The sequence below is a fragment of the Sus scrofa genome, chromosome 9 (genome assembly GCF_054392235.1).
Source record: "Sus scrofa isolate SSC_HxYL_T2T_F1_AM1 chromosome 9, Sscrofa_HxYL_maternal_Yorkshire_Landrace_v2.0, whole genome shotgun sequence".
In the NCBI taxonomy this organism is placed as follows: domain Eukaryota; kingdom Metazoa; phylum Chordata; class Mammalia; order Artiodactyla; family Suidae; genus Sus; species Sus scrofa.
Genome location: NC_139391.1, coordinates 125,209,097 through 125,224,108, shown reverse-complemented (window position 1 = coordinate 125,224,108; position 15,012 = coordinate 125,209,097). Strand labels below are relative to the sequence as shown.

The 15,012-nt window shown below is 45.7% G+C and overlaps 1 long non-coding RNA gene across 3 annotated transcripts in view; it reads right to left on the bottom strand.

The window, feature by feature from the left end:
• LOC110255517 (uncharacterized) overlaps positions 1-15,012 on the bottom strand; it is an 82,231-nt gene that overhangs the window by 46,067 nt on the left and 21,152 nt on the right. Inside the window, exons 5-6 of one of the 3 annotated variants that reach the window (XR_014816320.1) lie at positions 9,008-9,139; positions 4,006-4,095 (exon numbers count right to left, since the gene is read on the bottom strand). This is a non-coding gene — a long non-coding RNA (uncharacterized LOC110255517). Of the gene's footprint in view, positions 1-1,762; positions 4,687-8,843; positions 9,140-15,012 lie in introns of those variants that run through there. The other 2 variants (XR_014816322.1, XR_014816321.1) reach the window with 2 other exon arrangements.

The following is a 15,012-nucleotide window of genomic DNA, read 5'->3' as shown; positions in this document are numbered from 1 at the left end:
TCTGTGGCATCACTACCTGTGAAAGGCAGGCTGAGATGGTGATAACACACCCCTTCAGGCCCTCCCACCAGCAAAGCCAGAGATTAGAGGAATAAAGGGGCTGGTGGGAACAGAGGTTTATCAGGGAGGTTCCTCAGAGGGGACCACGCCCACTCCTCAAAGTCAAGGACTGACTTAAATCCTGGGCTTGATTTGATTTGGAGGGAGGATTAATAAAGGATGGTGCCCACTTCTACTGCGGGACACTCCCGGGGTGGGTGACCTGAGTTGTAACTCCACGTTCCCACAGAGTCACCAGCTATACACCAAAGGTACATGTGTGCTTGCTGTATTAAATTGGGTAGACTTTGCTTTCTGGGTAGGATCTCAGCCAGTGGTGTGGATTGTACTAGCAGAGTGGTTTCTGGCCCATGGCATCAACAGTCACCTCTGTTGAGAGGGCACATCCAGAAGGGCCAGTGGTTGGGATGGCCCACTAGGGGCAGGGTAGGAACTGGATTGCAAATGAGGGCAATAATTCTACCCCACATCCCATAGACGAATAGAGCTTAAGGCAGCAGTTACTTACTCAGAAGAGACTTCCTCATTTTGCACCTGTTTTGACATTTCCTATAGTTTCATAGCCCATGTGACTCGAGTGGAGCCACAGAGACCCTTTCTGGAACGTCACAGCCCATCTTTGCATTTTTTTCCCTTCCTTTTTTTTTTTTTTTTTTCTTTCTTTAAATGTTGACCCTTCATTTTAATTTTTAAATTTTTCTTTTTTAAGTATAGTTGATGTACTATATAAATTACACATGTACAATAGCGTGCTTTACTTTTTTTTTTAAAGGTTATACCTGATTTATAGTTATCACACAATATTGGCTATATGCCCATGTTGTATGATTTATTCTTACAGCTTATTTTACATGTAATAGTTTGTATCTCTTAATCCCCTACCCCTATCTCTCTCCTCCATCCTTCCCTCTCCCCACTAGTAAGCACTAGTGTGTTGTACCTGCGAGTCTGCTTCTTTTTTGCTATATTCACAAGTTTGTTCTAGTTTTTAGATTCCACATATAAATGATGTCAGGCAGTATTTGCCTTTCTCTGACTTCTCTCACCAAGCATTGCATTTTCTTTTAAGTGACATAATCCAGGGAAGAGGAAAAATAAATAAAGTGAAAGGAGTGAGGCCACTAGCAGAGAATTCCAGCTCTGAGATTCCTGGCAGCAAGACCCACTCTTCTTGCCAGAGGCGCAATTGATGCTTTCATGTTCAGCCTCTTCCCGGTACTCAGATCTGCTCCTGGATGTGCCTTTAAAATGTGGCCATCCTTCGGGCTCCACATCAGGAGTCTGGGGTCTCCCAGAGCATGACAGAGGACGAGGCAATGACACTGAAGGGATGTCTTTGCCTCCTGCACTCCCTCCACTCCCACAGGCCACCCCTATGTCTCTCCATGGTGTCCAGGAGACATCAGATATACTCTCCAAAACTGCCTCCCCTCCACCCCTTCCCCTGTCTTCACAGGCAGGGCTTCCTGTCATGCAACCTGCAGGTGGGTTATGGGTGTGGTGTCATCTGGTGGCCCGGGTCCCAGGGGGGCATCCTGATGCCTGGGCTCACCAACGTTCAAGCCAAAGAACAGAGAACCCATCGGTGAATGAGAGTAAGATGGGTTTGGTGCCTACATGGACCTTGAACTCTAAGCACCATAAAGGGATCAAAGACTGTCTGGGATAACTGACATCTCCATTGGTTAATTGTTTTGGGGGGTTTTTTTTTTTTTTTTTGGTTTTTGTTGTTGTTGTTGTTGTTTTTGTCTTTTTGCCATTTCTTGGGCTGCTCCCGCGGCATATGGAGGTTCCCAGGCTAGGGGTCGAATCAGAGCTGTAGCTGCCAGCCTACACCACAGCCATAGCAATACGGGATCCGAGCCGCATCTGTGACCTATACCACAGCTCACGGTAACGCCAGATCGTTAACCCACTGAGCAAGGCCAGGGATCGAACCCGCAACCTCACGGTTCCTAGTCAGATTCGTTAACCACTGTGCCACGACGGGAACTCCTGGTTAATTGGTTTTAAATTCCTTCCCCACCAGACCTTTGACCAGAGCTATTAATTTTCCCATTTTTTTCCTTTCATCTTCTCTGTCCAACCTCTGCTTAGGGAGCTCATCAGCCATGTCAGGAACGAAAGGACAGCAGCCAGAGGAAGGGGAAAATAGGAGCCTGGACCCTGTGCCATGGGCTCCTGTACAGATCGCATCCCATCACACAGGGCCAGGTTGGCCTGATGCTTCTCCCTGCTTATAACTTGGGGCGCAGACCTCCCCCGTAAGGCCCCTCCCCTCCATGGGGCCCGCCCGCCAGGACAGAAGGGTAGAAAGAATGGTTTTGCTTCTCGGGTGCCAAGGGTGGAAGGAGTTGACTGTTGCCAAGGGGACAGGGAGTCTGGTGTGCATCTAGGACATTCTTGCCCTCAGAACTGGCTGGTGAGCTGAGACATGCAAATGCCACAGGTGTGGGTTATAAAAGAGAAGTGGCTCAGGGTGAGGCTGGTGGGGCAGCTGGTGACCCACTTTGCATATGCTCTTAGAAGGCTAAAGTTGGGTTCTGGCTCACAGCAGGTGGCGGGGCCACACGCAGCTCTTCCCCACCGCCAAGCTGGGGGCTTGCTGTGCTTTGGCTATGACGGGGTCTGGCTTGTTCTTTCAGAGTCACAGATCGGGCTCTAGGCCATCACTGTGTTAAGGGAAAGTCAGGAGGAAAAAAAAAAAATCACAACTACATTCTCCCTTTCCCCCAAGTCTGAACATGACAGATTTAAAATCTGGCTGGAATGGACTGAAGAATTGTCAAGTCTTGCCTAGTCATTCGAACACCAGCACATCCATCTCCCTCTTCACTCCACCCCAGACTGGAAACATCACCAGATCCCACCAGAGAGGCCCCAGCCCGGCATTACTCCTGGACTCCCCTGAGCCATCTCCACTATCCTGTTTCCTATAACATACTTGCTGTGCTGCCAGCCTCTGACCCCATGACAGACCTTCCTTTCTGTGTTCCGGCCTCATCCCCTGAAACTCAAAGCTCAGCTTCTCTGGCTTTCAAGTTTGCTTCCTTCCTTAACCCTGATTTGCATTTCTTTGGCAGTGAGCTGCCGTGAGCCATGCCCCAGGCTGTGCAAGACCCCGGCAGGGAGGGGTGTCAACCAGAGAGTCCACTGGGAGAGGGAGGCTGTGTGTGCCTAGTGGAGATGCCTGTGCCCCCTCGGTCTGGTCAATGCCCTGCACAGCTCCAGCCTCCTCTCTGCTGGGGGAGCTGAGCACACCCCTAAAACCCAGGCCAGGAAACAAGGGTTTGCCATACTCCATGTTGTGCTAATGGCATGATGCTCCCACTGTGTCTTTGAAAGATATTATACAAAGGGGTTTTTTGGGGTTTTTTTTTTTTAAAGGGGTGGGGGAGGGGAGGAGAGGGTGGTGGTTTTAGGCAGGAAGTGAAGCATCCAATCAGCTGCCTTGCATCAGAGATGTCAGGGCTGCATACAGTCCTGCCCACAGCGGTCTTTATGATGCTGGGGGAGCCCCATGAGGAGGAGGCCAGGCAGGATAAAGCCTGAGGAGGGCTCAGAAGCCCTGCCCCTCTCTGCCTCAGGCAGCCTGCCAGGCCCAGGGAGTGAGGCACACTCTCTTCTATGGCCCTTGAGAAGAAGGGCTGTTCTCTTGTCAGGAGACTGCTGTTGAATCTAAGGTTCCACCAACCAAGAGACTGGTCCTGACTAAATTTTGATCATGAGACCAACAGGCGAGCAAGTGGAGGAGCCGAGGATGGGGGGAGATGTTCAGGAAAATATCCCCCATGACCCCACCTGGCCTGTCTTTTAACAGGGTCTTTTCTCGTAGCTCGCGGACAGGGTGGGCACCCCAGAGCAGGCCACCAGGCTGAGCATGCTGGGTGGAGCACCAGTGACAGCAGATGACACAGAAGGCTCTGTTCACAAGGAGGTAAATACCTGTTGGGGGAGGTGAGATAGCACCTAGATGATATGCATGTCGTTTAGAGTCTCATTCAAATGGAAAGAATTTCCATCAGGGACCAGGATCTGTATGAACAAATGTAGGAATTACACAGGAATTGATAGCGACGGGGCAGACACTCCCCAGCAGTTATTACAGGCACATAGACAAACACAACTACAGGGGCCCTGAAATCAGCCTTGGAGATGGATCCAGATGCCTTGGAGCAGTTTGAAGCTCTCAAATATTGTTTCGGTGTTTTATTCTGGAAGAGAGACCGGCTCCTCTGGGACTCCCTCCACAGCACAGTCCTTCTAGGGACCAGCTACGAACATCAGGGACCAGGGGCAAAGCAAAGTCACTCTGTGTGGATGGGGAGCCAGGACCTGAGAGAGGAGGCCCAGGAATAAGACTGCCTTAAAATTGCTAAATGACCGAACCATCAAACATCCACGATTAAATCAAGCCAGTCACGAAATGGACCTCACACCTAAGGGATTGTTTTGCTTGTCTTTCTCCTGCCTGGAGGAAGCAGGTGCCAAGAAAGGTAGGTCATCAAGAGAATGACTGGAGTTCCTGTCGTGACTCAGGGGTAATGAACCTGACTAGGATCCATGAGGATGCAGGGTCGATCCCTGGCCTCACTCTGTGGGTTAAGGATCCAGCATTGCCGTGAGCTGTGGTGTAGGTCGCAGACATGGCTTGGATCTGATGTTGCAGTGACTGTGGTGTAGGCCGGCAGCTGCAGCTCCAATTTGACCCCCTAGCCTGGGAATGTCCATATGCCGAGGGTGCAGCCCTAAAGAGCAAAAAATAAAAAAAAATAAATAAAAATAAAAATTTTTAAAAAAGAAAAGAACACAACCGCCTTATCATAACTGGAAATAAGCAGAGAGAAGACTTCCTTCCTATGGAAGAAAAGCTGCAGAGAGCAGATCCAGGGGCTCTCAACCCCAGCGCCACTGGCTTCCTGGCCAGGGGAGCTCTTTGCTCTGGGGACTGTCCTGTGCATTGTCAGAGGTTCAGCAGCATCCCTGGTCTCTGCTGACCAGGCCCCACCTCCCACTGTCCAGCTGGCTCCTGACACCATCAAACATCCCCTGGAAGCAAACCCACCTGCCCTAGAGAGTCACCGAGACAGATGAAGGGGTTGCAGTCCCAGGCTGCACCAGGAACACCCCCTGCACTTAATCTGGCAAGGGCTTGGCTTCCACAATGAAAACAGGATCACGGGAGGCTCAGTACAGGTCACGGGGGTTCCGCACCGCTCAAGTTCAAATGGCGTGTGGTGCCGTCTCCAGCAAAAAACCTTTGAGGATTTCCAGTGTTGGTGTACTTTACTTTTATAAGATTGGTAGTTAAATATGCGCAAATATGAAAGCCGGGCATACATCCCACAGGCCTGCACCTTCTACAACCACCAAACTCAAAGCAGCTTCACGACTTGAACAAAGAGCAAACCAATCAACCTTCAGTTAACAGTGAATTGAAGGAGACAGATGGCACGGTTTTGTGGAGTCCATTGCCCTCCCCGACCCCCGCTTCGCCAGTGGGTGCCACGCCACTCTGGGGGCTAGGCATGGTCCCCTGACTCCCATCTCCCATCTTACTCCATGGTCACTTCAAACACCTGGGAACGTGCTGGTTGTGAGCCTTGCCACGAGGTCGCTTGGCAAACTCAGACTCTACCCATGAAGGTCACCTGTGCCTTCATCTCACTGGCCTGAGATAATTCAAAGAGCACGTCTGGGCCCCGGCAGGCTCACAGTCACAGAGGGATGCTGGCACAGTCGGCTCTAAGGGAGACACACAGAGGACCCAGACGCTGTGTGTGCCCTTTAGAGTCTCATTAAAATGGAAAGAATTTCTTATTGAAAAAAAAAAAAATTAAAGTTCCCACAGGGAACGCCCAAGAATACACCAGGAGACTCCCAGAGGAGTTCAAATCGGGTCTGATCGTCTTTACAGATGAGAACTAAAGCCCAGAGAACTGCCCAGGGAAACGGCTGCGGAGGGTCAGAGCTGGCTGGGAAGGGGCCTCTGCCCTGGCGGCCAGTGCCCTTCCCTCTCCTCGGGCTGTCTCTCCAGCACTGCATTAGAGAATTCTCACCCAAATCACACCTAAGAGGCTGAAATGTTCATTCCACTGAATGTGTTCATTTTTTAAAGGAACTGCATTGAACGAGGGCATGTCTTTTCTCAAATCTCCATCTTCGAGTATGTAATAGTTGGTGCACGCATGCGCCCATGTGTGTGTGAAATAAAACACTTTAAAAATGCATGAATCATTAATATCCAGTTTCATGAATAACGTTAAAGTGAAAACCTATGAAACCACAGCCAGGTCAAGAAATAAAACATGTCCAGTGCTCAGAAATCTTGAGTATTCTTTGTGGTCACCACCCTGCCTTTCCGCTAAAAGTAACACTATCCTAACCTAATCATCCTAAAATCATGGTTTTCTTGCTTTTCCTTGTAGTTTTGCTCTATATGCATCCCTAAACATGGACTGAGTTTCACCTGTTTGTGAGCTGTTTTTTTCCCCTTCCTTTTTCAGGGCCACACCCACGGCAGGTGGAAGTTCCCACGCTGGGTGTTAAATTAGAGCTGTAGCTGCTGCCACAGCCACAGCCACAGCCACAGCAATGCGGGATCCAAGCTGCATCTGCAACCTACACCACCGCTCACAGCAGTGCTGATCCCCAACCCACTGAGCAAGGCCAGGGATCAAACCTGCGTCCTCATGAATGCTGGTCAGATTTGTTTCCACTGTGTCACAAGGGGAACTCCTGTTTACGAGCTTTCCAAGCACTATGTCGCTTCTTTGGCTCACCATCACGTCTGTGAACTCCATCTCTGCTGTGGCAAGGGGCTCGAGTTCTTACTCACCCTTTCTATGTTACACAGACATTTGGGTTGTTTCCAGCTTGGGACTGTTACGAGCAGTGCTTCTCTAAACATTTTTGTATATATCCTGGTCCACAGGATACAGAGACACCACCTCCAGGGCATGTTCCCACAGTGGCATTTCTTCACTTGTCAACAGGGTGTGTGACCTCAGTAGACAATGGCAACTATTCTCCAAAATCTTTGCTTTGGTTCAAAGTCCCACTAGCAGGAGTTCCCACTATTCTCTGTCCTCATTAGCACTTTTATTGCCAAACTTTAAATATTTAACTAGTCAGGTTGGTGTATGGGCTACCTTGTTATGGGCTTAATTTGAGTTTCCCTGATTTACTCAAAAAAAAAAAAAAAAAAGACAGCCCTTGCCACAGTTATCAACCACATGCATTTCCTCCCATGTGATATGCCTGCTCAAATCTTTTGCCATCTTTCTATTGTCAAATTTAAAATTTCTTAAAAACAATTGTATCTTCGTTAAAATCTCATTTGCCACAAAAGTGTGCCCGTCGTCCAAGGTCCCCTCCTCACCTGAGGATTGTATACAGTTATAGGCAAAATGTCTAATACCTGTAAGCTTAGAAATGATTTTTTTTCTACTCTAAATCATTAAAAAGATAACAAGAGAGGTTCACAGAAAAATACCTACCCAGATGTTTTGTTCTTGTCTCCATTTTCCAAATCCTTTCGTTTTTCTGTTTATGGCTGAACTTACTAACTAGTTCTCAGTCTAGGGGCTGAATCAGAGCTGCAGCTGCTGGCCTAGCCACAGCCACAGCAATACTCAGATCCAAGCCATAGCTCAAGGCATCGCCAGATCCTTAACCCACGGATCGAGGCTGGGGATCAAACCTGTGTCCTCACAGACAGTATGTCAGGTTCTTAACCGGCTGAGACACAATAGGAACTCCCAAATCTAGCATCCTTTTACTGAATTCACTCCTTCTTGTTTCTGTATGTTTTCACTGAGAACAAACATGCCTTTACATATCACAGTCCTTTGTTAAAACCACCAAGTATAGAGAAGATCATTTATTTTTCGATTCTTCATTTCTCAGTGCTGTGTGTTGTAGGCATTGTTGTGAGTTAGCTAAACATTATGAACAAAGTGGTGCCTTGATAGTATATATGGCAATGCAGCTGACGTATTATTAAGTAAAAGATGTATATATAATTTAATAGTTATGCGTATCTAGTAAAAAATAAATAAACAGCACACCCAAGCCTGCATCTACCTTTCACTTACCTTATCTCCTTTAGACATTTGCGTAGGAGCTCACTGGCAAAGAGCGAAGCCCATATAATCTACCATTAAATAAATTATTCAGTAATCTGTGATGTCCTTGTAACATGAGAATCCCCCATTAAAAAAATAAATAGCTGCACTGCTTACGGAGGCATGTGCCTACTATATATAGTCTTTATAGAAGGTGCTTTGCTGGTGAGCCCAAGTGGAACTCCCTGGCAATCTACAGAAGTGATGTTGGTGGCAGGGTTTGTACACTAAGCCATTCATTGCATGCATAGGTATGAATGCATGATGCATCCACACACACACCTAGCGGAGAAAGCCTAGGCAGCAGTGAGTTATTTGTTGAGTTGTCTCTTTCTCCCCTTATACTTTGGACTCTCAAATTGGGAAAAAGGACCTATCGGTCACGTGCAGATTCAACCACATGCATTCCCGACTGTACCTAGACAACTAGATCTCTGCTTTATTTTTATTTATTTACTTATTTTTTGTCTTTTTGCCTTTTCTAGGGCCGCACCCACAGCATATAGAGGTTCCCAGGCTAGGGGTCAAATCAGAGCTGTAGCTGCCAGCCTACACCACAGCCACAGCAACCCGGGATCCAAGCCGCATCTGGGACCTACACCACGGCTCCCGGCAATGCTGGATCCTTAACCCCCTGAGCAAGGCCAGGAATTGAACCCACAACCTCATGGTTCCTAGTTGGATTCATTAATCACTGTGCCACGACGGGAACCCCCTGGGTCTCTACATTTTGTCAAAGTAAACATTTAAGTTGTCCGCTAAAAACACTGATTTCCCTCCCAGACAGATTAAAAACCCAGACACTAAGCTTCCCCTCTTACCTCTCCTTCCCCCCCGCAGGGGTGAGTGTGATGCCAGGAAGCCAGAGTGGGACCTGAGCTGCACGGAGTTGAGGAATCAAGGAGGCAGGATGCAGATCAGAGCTGGGCAGAGAGCCTAAAAGACCTCTCATTCTGGAAGGGATGCAAAAGAAATTGTGAGGTGTCTATTTTTCCTAGTTTAACCTTTCGATGAGAAAAAAAATGTGTATGAATATAGACATGTAACTGGCATGTGGGCAAAGCAATTCCCTCCATAACAGCACCATGAAGGCCAGAATGGCCCATTAACTACATTATTCATGCAGTGTACATCACATTGGGTCCTGAGTTGACCATGACTGACTAGGTGTCAACATTGTGTTTCATCTTGTCTCATAAGTAGGCGTTGATAGGAGTTCCTGTTGTGGCGCAGTAGAAATGAATCCGATTAGGAACCATGAGGTTGCGGGTTCAATCCCTGGCCTTGCTCAGCCAGTTAAGGATCCGGCATTGCCGTGAGCTGTGGCGTAGCTCACAGACGCAGCTCAGATCTAGCGTTGCTGTGGCTCTGGCGTAGGCTGGTGGCTACAGCTCTGATTCAACCCCTAGCCTGGGAATCTCCATATGCCGTGGGTATGGCCCTAATAAGACAAAAAGACCAAAAGAAAAAAAAAAAAAGTGCGGACATTGATATAATTCTCAGCATATTGAAAAAAGGGTGGGCTGAAGAATGAAATGGAATAGTGTTAATACTAGCAGAAATTTGGTGGAAAATTTGAATCTTTCTAACACTTTACACAGTTGTTTAACAGTGAAGAAGCTTCTGAAGAACAATACATGAGACAGAGAAAAACAAATACTGTATGACATTACTTATATGTGGAATCTAAAAAAAATGCAACAGCCAGTTCTCATCTGGCTCAGCAGAAAGGAACCTGACTAGTATCCATGAGAACACAGGTTCCAGCCCTGGCCTTGCTCAGCAGGTTAAGAATTCGGCATTGCCGTGTAGGTTACAGACATGGCTCAGATCCTGCATTGCTGTGGCTGTGGCATAGATCAGCAGCTGTAGCTCTGATTCAACCCCTAGCCTGGGAACCTCCACAGGCCACGGGTGTGGCCCAAAAAAGACAAACAACAACAACAACAAAACCCAACAAACCAATGAATATAACAAAAAAGAAGCAGACCCACAGATACAGAGAACAAGCTAGTGGTTGCCAGTGGGGAGAGGGAAGTGGGGAGGGGCAATATAGCAGTAGGGGAGAAAGAGGTACAAACTGCCTTGTATAAAATAAATAAGCTACATGGATATACCATATAACGTGGGAAATATAGCCAAATTCTACATTACCTTTAAATGGAGTATACATTTAAAATTTAAATCATTGTATTATACACCTGTCTTAAATAATATCGTCAGTAAACATAATTCAATTTTAAAAAGTAAAATAATAATAATAATAATGTAGTAGAAAAAAACAATACATGAAAGATACATACATGAGTTTACAATTAAAAGCTGATATACCAAAACAGATCTAGAAGTTCCCGCCGTGGCACAGTGGGTTAAGAATCTGACTGCAGCAGCTCAGGTTGATGCAGAGGCACGGGTTCAATCCCCAACCTGGTGCAGTGCGTTAAAGGATCTGGTGTTGCTGCAGCTGTGGCTCAGATTCAGTCCCTGGCCTGGGAACTTCCATATGCCATGGGTGCAATCATTTAAAAAATAAAAATAAAATAAAAATAGATTTAAAAAAACTAAATTACCACAGTGAAATTTTAATACATACCTATTAGAATGACAAAAATAAGAAGTAGTGATAATATCAAATGCTGGCAAGGATGTACAGAAACAGAATCACTCATTTACTGCTGGTGGAGAACATTTTGGTAGTTTCTCATAAAACTAACCATGCAATTACTACATGATCCAGTAAATGCACTCTTTTTTTTTTTTTTTAATTTTTTTATTTTTTTGCCTTTTTGTCTTTTGTTGTTGTTGTTGTTGTTGCTATTTCTTGGGCCGCTCCCGCGGCACATGGAGGTTCCCAGGCTAGGGGTCGAATCGGAGCTGTAGCCACCGGCCTACGCCAGAGCCACAGCAACACAGGATCCGAGCCGCGTCTGCAACCTACACCACAGCTCACGGCAACGCCGGATCGTTAACCCACTGAGCAAGGGCAGGGACCGAACCCGCAACCTCATGGTTCCTAGTCGGATTCGTTAACCACTGCGCCACGACGGGAACTCCAGTAAATGCACTCTTGGACAATTATCCCAGAGAATAGAAACTTATGTTTTATTTTTACACAAAAACCTGTTTATGAACATTCATAGCACCTTTATTCATAACAGCCCCAAACTGAAAACAACCAGAGGTCCTTCAGCGGGGAAATGGTGAAACTAACTATGGTACATCCAACCTTAGAATAAAACCCAGCATAAAAAGGAACAACTTTTTGACACATGCAAAAACTTGGATGGCTATCAAGGGAACTGGGCTGAATTTTAAAAAATCAATCCCCAAAGGTTACATAGGCTACAGCTTCATTTATATAACATTCTGGAAACAACAAAAATATAGCAATAGAGAACAGGTTGCCAGGGGTGGGCTGGTGGGGGAGGAGCAAGAGGGAGATAGGTGGGGTTATTCGAAGGCAACACAAGAGATAGCGAGTGATACACAAACCTTCACACGTGATAAAATAGCGTAGAAACACACACACACACACGAAAAAGGAAATATAAATAAGATCTGGGAATTAGACCAACGTCAATATCCTGACTCTGATATTGTACCAAGTTTTGCAAGATGCCACCACTGGGAAACTGGGTAAAGAGCTCGTGATATCTCTGTTATTTCTCACCATTGCATGTGAATCTATAACTACCTCAAAATAAAGTGTTCAATTAAATTTTAAATATTAAATGTAATCTGGTATTTTCATACCAGCTACTTTAACCTTGGTGTAGGGAGAAAGAGCTCAGGTGTGAAGCCACAGAAAGAACAGTGTGGGAGCCTGGAAAAAGTTGAAAGCAGAGGACAAAAGCAAAGGCTGGAGTTATTTCTGCACGTGTGTGTGTGTGTGTGTGTGTGTGTGTGTGTGAAGGGAAGGTATGACCAGGGGTTATTTTGGGGTGCCAGGACAGGGTGGGGAGGGATCTCTTAGCAGTGGATATGCCCTGTGTGCTAGTAAGGAGGCTTCTAGATGCAAAGAAGGCAAACAGATGGCAGCTCCTTATGGAGCCCAAATTCCAACCATGAGGTTTTTTTAAGTTCAATAACTCAAACAGACACCATTAGATAGAGTTAGAATCACTCCAGCGCTGGAACCCAATCTTTGTGTGTGTAACGGCTCCAAACCATAGAGAACAATGGATTATCTTCAGGTGGCTAAGAATGGGGCTGTTATAGTCACCACAACTTCAACTGTGCTTCTGTTGGTTATCAAACTGCAATGGCCTTCATCCCCTCAGACCTTGGGTGGGCTCCTGAAGACTGGGTTTCCTCTGGGCCTCACCCCATCCCAGAGCCAGATGGGCACAGAAGGGACAAACAACAGCACACTGACTGGTTGGAGCAGGGCTAGGAGTCCAAGAGGTTAGTGAGGAAAAACAAAACAACTTTAGGACTTTAGGTTCTGTTCAAGGCTGCAACCTTCAATACTGATTTCTTAATAGCAATGCACGGCCTCTACCTTACTGGTCCCTTAACCCCACTTTGGAAAGCAAGTTCTACTGCATGTGTTTCCTAATAGCTCTAGTTCTGATTATCTGTCATCTTGGTTCATTCGCTGTCCTTCCAGCACTCACTGTGGTCCTGTATTTCAAAGGCACTTGATGCCCTTTATTTAGATGTCTTAATGAACCTCTAACCAGGCATTTCAGCTTGAACAATGAGATCTATTTTGTTCCCTTTCCAGATGGCCCACCAGAGTAAAATAGATGGCTTGGGGTAAATATGGAAAAAAGATGAGTTTTGGGGCCAGATATATCTGTGCTTGCCAACTCTGTGATTTCATCAAGCTTGTCTCTGAATCTGCATGGCAAAAGGGTTAAAAGAACAGGCTTTAGGATCGGATCACTTGATTTGAATCCCAGGACCACCGCACACAGCCGAGGTGTCCTTGGATCAATTAGTGAATATCTTTAAACCTCTGTTTTTTCACCTGTCAAAGAGTTATCTTCACAGCTAACCATCCTCCTTCCTTACTAATAAACCCTTAGTTTTCAGCTGTGCACATGGCCTTCTAAATCAAGACTCTATCTTTTCAACCTCCTCTGAGCTGGGTGTGGCCATGTGGCCATGTGACCATGTTCTGAAACACCATGTGCCGTTTCTGGGAAGTGTACTTAAAGGAAGGGTGTATGCTCGTCTTCACCTCTTCCTTCATCTTGTTTCCTGGAATGCAGGAGCTAAGCAGTTATCTCAGACTCTTAACATGAAGGCCACACTCTAGGGCTGGCAGAGCTGAAAGCGAAAAGAAGCCGCTGTCTCTGAACAGTTCCAACTTTTACTTTTTTTTTTTTTTTTTTTTTGTCTTTTTGTCTTTTCTGGGGCTGCTCCCGAGGCATATGGAGGTTCCCAGGCTAGGGGTCTAATCAGAGCTCAGCAAGGTCAGGGATCGAATCCGCAACCTCACGGTTCCCAGTCGCATTCATTAACCGCTGAGCCACGATGGGAACTCCAGTTCCAACTTACTTTTAACTTAATGTGAGACAATACAACGTGTGTATTTAAGCCACTGTTACTTGGGGTCTTTGGTCACATGTAGACAGACCTAATCCTAACTGCTATAATAAGGATCAAAAGAGCTACCAAGGGGCATGAGTCAAAGGAACCTTCAAAAACTCCTCCATGAAAGCAACGTGGTCAGAATCGACATTTTTTCAAAACTCTGAAAATTAACAAAAGGCTTTTTGGTGAGCCTGTTTACTCAATCTACAGGTATTCATTCAAGAAAAACCACTGGATCTCCGTAAGAATAGCAAACTTTGTGGCATTTTAACACCATCTCTCCCCAGCTCCGCGGTGGCCTTGAAAATCAAAAGCTTCCAATCATGGTGAAAACTAGAAACATGCCAACCCCCCTGGAAGGGGCAAAACAGGATTGACGTGCCTTTAAAACCTCATTCCAAGAGAACTGTCATTATTTGACTTCTCTGGTGATTTTCTCAAAGACCGCCCTGGCAAGCGTATCTTTATTTGACCTACCTTGGAACTCAGTGTGAAAAGCCTTTTACCTTAGTATGTTTGTTAACAATTAGAGGCAATTTTTAAACTTTACAGCTGCCTAAAGTGGTGGGTAACAGTTGCACAAACAATAATCTACCCAAAAAGCTTAAAAGGAAAAACTGTAAAATGAAATGTTTATAAAGCTTTGACAAACCCTGACACATTATTGGTAATCCACAAGGTGATATGTATATGTAGGGCTGTGGGCATGTTCAGGAAAGACCTGAGAGGGTCACCTCTGGCTGACCTTGAGGCTCTGAAAAAGGAAGAAGTAAAGGCTAAGACAGAGCTGTCAATTACCTGGCTTTGTGTTGAAGGCAATTCAACACTCACAGAGAGTCCTCAGCAAAGACTGGGAGATTTATTAGTTCAAAGCATTTAAAGAAATCTCTGTGCAATCATTAGCTGACCACTAAGATAATCAAGCAGAAACTTCAGTGGCCAACCTAACAAAGAAAAGAGACTTAGTTCAGAAAAGCCACGAAACAAACTAACAATAACAAATAGCAAAACAAACGTGAGAAGGGTAGAAAATCTGATTCCAGTTGTCACATATATTATTTAGAATGTCTAGTGTTCAACAAAATATTGCCAGACAAGTAAATAAGCAAGAAAATACAGTTCATACACAGGAAAAAAAAAAAAAAATCCCCGAAGAAGTCCAGACACTGGATTTACTAGATGAAGACCTTAAATCAGGTATTTTAAATATAAAGACCTAAAAGAACTCACATCTAAAGAACTAAAGTATTAGAATTATATACCACCAGATAGAGCATATTAATAA